This window comes from Sinocyclocheilus rhinocerous, unplaced genomic scaffold (genome assembly GCF_001515625.1).
Source record: "Sinocyclocheilus rhinocerous isolate Xijiao unplaced genomic scaffold, SAMN03320098_v1.1 scaffold2647, whole genome shotgun sequence".
Taxonomy (NCBI): Eukaryota; Metazoa; Chordata; class Actinopteri; order Cypriniformes; family Cyprinidae; genus Sinocyclocheilus; species Sinocyclocheilus rhinocerous.
In genome coordinates, this window is record NW_015639108.1 from 450,060 (window position 1) to 454,455 (window position 4,396).

Genomic DNA, 4,396 nt, shown 5'->3' on the forward strand with positions numbered 1-4,396 from the left:
GCTTTGTAAAAATCGACGCGTTTCAGAAAGGCGGGGGCATAGAGGAGAAACAATAATGTACAGTATGTGGAAAATAATGTGTTTTTTGAACCTTTTCATTACACCAAATACACAAAATAATGTTCATTTTTAGCAATTTCACATGACCCCTTTAAACAGTCAGTAATGTAATAAAAAAAGCAAAGGACAAATACAATAGAAAAAAAGCTTCAAATGAAACAAACAGTGCAAGTCTAAATTATTTAACGAACAGCCTACTACAGAAATTAAATATTTGAATGTAAAATAAAACGGCATAGTCTTCACTGTAAGAAGTAAACTTCCTTTGTTTCTTATTAAAGCTACAAAAGTCCTTCAGTCAAGAGCAGTGAGTGATTTTGTCTTTGTCTTTTGTTTCGATTAATATTAAGCACACAGTCAGCAGCAGGAATATTAGCCAGCTGTCACTTTAAGAGTCACACGGATCCAATGCACGCATTTTCAACTGTTTACATTCACTTATTACATAACCGACGAGGGTTTATGTGAATAATCACCAAGCACCGCATTTTGACACATTTTTGTGTGTATTTGACCGTTTAGGCGCACACCTTAAAGGGGTCATATGATGCGATTTCAATTTTTCCTTTCTCTTTGGAGTGTTACAAGCTCTTGGTGCATAAAGAAGATCTGTAAAGTTGCAAAGTTGAAAAAAAATTCTCGCTGTAGTTTTGTTGTTTCCGCCACCATGTCGTAAAGACGCTGTGTGCTTCGTTGTAAAAGCGAAACTACATTGTTTGGTCTTCCAAAAGAGGACGATATCCGCTTCGTCATGCCTGGAGCTGATCTGTGCTGGTCGCTGAGGGAATACATCAACTTAGTGCTGTGGATCGCCGGATCGGCTTTCACCGTGGACGAAGCGGAGTCCAGCCCGGAGTCGTCACATGTCCTTCCGGACGCTCCTTCGTCGAAATCGCCGGCCGCGCCGTTCTCAAGCCCGCGCTCTGCTGCTGGTCGCTGAGGAAATACATCAACTTTGCGCTGTGGATTGCCGGATCGGCTTTTAACCGTGGACGAAGCGGAGTCCAGCCCGGGGTCGTCACATGTCCTTCCGGACGCTCCATCGTCGAAATCGCCGGCTGCGCCGTTCTCAAGTACCTCTGCTCACTCTAACCCTCCGGTCGTTCCTCACTTTATCCCCCGGCCTCTGCTCACTCTTCCGGCTTGACGGGGCATCATCACAATATGGCAAGGGGCGTAACATTTCAGTCTCACGCTTGAGGTATTCGGCCAATCACAATGCACTGGATAGCTTGCCAATCACAGCACACCTTGCTTTTCAGACCGATGAGCTTTGTAAAAATCGACCCGTTTCAGAAAGGCGGGGCATAGAGGAGAAACAATAATGTACAGTATGTGGAAAATAATGTGTTTTTTTAACCTTAAACCGCATAAACACATTTCATTACACCAAATGCTGTTCTTTTTAGCAGCATCATATGACCCCTTTAAGCTAAAAGTTGACTTTACATGTCCGTGTTCCGTTCCGTCTCTGAGCGCATGCACAGAAAGCCTCCTGAGGAACAGCGCAAGTGCTCTTTCGTGCTTTTAAAAACATGAATAAATCTGATCAACTTTGATAAATCAAGCACGTCCCATTTTGCAAAAGTCATGTTACATGATTTTACTGATTTGCATGTGAAATTGGGCTTTTATGGAGGAGCGAAAGCGCACCACCTGAATGGGGTGCAATAATCATTATATCTCGATTATTGTATTTTTTATAATAGTTGGAGGCCGAAATCGAAATCGAAACTGTATTTCGATTAATTGCACAGCTCTAGAGCAGATCATACAAAATGTGCAAAAGAGATCATATGAATTTGTATGATTTATAGGTAAAAAAAAAGTCACCATGAAGGTCCAACCCTAACCTCATCCCTCAAAATGTGTAGGTTTAAAATGTCAACATGAAGGTCAACCCCCGTAACCCTACCCCTAAAACTAAACCCAAGAGGTGTGAGTAAATATGCATAAGAGTTGATACTAATTCGCAACCAATTCATGATGACTTTTTACATACAAATCGTACATCTTTGTGTAGGACCATATGAATTTGTATGATTTATAGGTAAAAGGTCATCACATAGGTGATCCCAATCCTCAAGAGGTGTGTGAGTAATTGTCCAAAAGCATATGAAAAAGATTGTACTAATTCATCCGAACCTTCAAATCAGACGTCTAGTAAGATCCTTTGAATTCGTACAATTTGTAGATAAAACATCTCCACCTAAAGTAGAAATTCTTAAAAATATTTGTAAAGATACTTTTGTCAAGAGATTGTGTTGGTGGATATTTTTAGATAATATTGACTTTTTTTGGTCTGTTCCTCATACAAATGTATTGTATGGCTTCAGGACATTTGGAATACAGTGCACAAGTAGTATGAAATATGTTTGTGTGCTTTTTTTTAAGCAATATTAGGAGCTCGATAGCTCCAGTCCCCATTCACTCTCATTGTTTTGAAATGAACATCCAGGATATTTTACAAAACATCTCTCTTTTTTCCACAGAAGAAAATGTTATGATATGGGGGTGAGTAAATGATGACACACACTTCATTTTGGGGTGAATTGTCCATTTGCGGGTTTTTGTTGGTGGGAAAAGATGCCTGCTGGAGACTAACTCTTCCCAGAATCCCACGACCCTCCAGGTCCTTCTCCTTACCGCTTTGTACTCCATGATCTCCATCTGCAGGCGTGCGATCTCCGCTCGTAAGGCGCTGATCTGCTGGCTGGTTTTGTCCTGGTTCACGATCACTTTGTTCTTGATGTTGCGAGCCCGATTGGCGTACTTCAGTGTGTTCAGGGTCTCCATGAAGTCACGGTCAGAGGGGCTCACGCAGGCAATCATCACGGTCCGACTAGACGGATACAAAGCAGATGAGAATGCAAGAGGACAGGAATTCATAAGGGTCTATGAGATCCTTCAGAAACACACACACATGGCAGAAAGATCAAACTCACAAACAGATGACAGATAAACACAAACACGCTTTCATAGACTGCACACGCTGCCCGCATATTTTTGTGGATGCGGCTGGGATTGAATGTCTCTAAGGAGCGCCTCTGTCTGCAGTCCCTCATGTTTAATTCAATCAACTCCCCCTATGAACCCACATCATAAGAATATATGGGCAGCCTGTGCTGTCCACTGTGGGCTGAGTGGCCCAGCGCTGATGCAGTGCACTGTTAGCATGCATTAACCTTCAAGGCACAATGACTGCACTGTGCACAGTAATGTTTACAAGTGTGTGAACTTGCAAGGACAATCCGAGACTTCTAAACAAAGTGTGTAAGTATGAAACTGTCTCTACAACGATATAACTTTAAGCTTTCTAGATAAAGTTAAGTTGTTACAATGTTCTAAGTTGCACTGAGTAAATAAATTATTTTCTATACCCACTGTGTGTGTGTGTGTGTGTGTGTATATAAAATAAAATACATATATATATATATATATAAAAAAACCTTAATTACTCATGTCCCCTTACTTGTATATACATTCTGAAGTAATTAGCCTTGTCTGTTTATTGTTAACTTTCTGATATTTAATTATTTAAAACTATTTAATACTAAAATTATTTAATACAAATTAATATTTTTAAGCTATAAAATAAAAAAATTAAAAACCTTAATCATGCCCCCTGTACATGTATGTACATTCTGAAGTATTTGTATTTTAAAATACAAATGGTTTTTGATTATAAAATAAATAAATATCTATTAATTATTTTAAAAACTAATTATTATTTTAAAAATTAATCATTTAATCTCAATAAATTATGCCCCTGACTTGTATGTAAATTCTGAAGTAATTATGGCTGTCAATTTTCTGAGATTAATTATTTAAAAATAAAGATTAATAAAATTACATTCTGAAGTAATTAGCCTTGTCAGTTTATTGTTAACTTTCTGATATTTAATTATTTAAAACTATTTAATACTAAAATTATTTAATACAAATTAATATTTTTAAGCTATAAAATAAAAAAATTAAAAACCTTAATCATGCCCCCTGTACATGTATGTACATTCTGAAGTATTTGTATTTTAAAATACAAATGGTTTTTGATTATAAAATAAATAAATATCTATTAATTATTTTAAAAACTAATTATTATTTTAAAAATTAATCATTTAATCTCAATAAATTATGCCCCTGACTTGTATGTAAATTCTGAAGTAATTATGGCTGTCAATTTTTTGAGATTAATTATTTAAAAATAAAGATTAATAAAATATTTTTTTACAAAATTATAAAATAAAAAAATATATTACAAAATTAATTATGCCCCCTGGCTTGTAAAATCTGTATTAGGTCTTATTCATGTTAATTTACTGAGATTAATTATTAT

At 36.7% G+C, this 4,396-nt stretch overlaps 1 pseudogene; it reads right to left on the reverse strand.

The window, feature by feature from the left end:
- The window catches only part of LOC107751003 (kinesin-like protein KIF21B), an 86,077-nt pseudogene that overhangs the window by 38,205 nt on the left and 43,476 nt on the right, over positions 1 to 4,396 (reverse strand).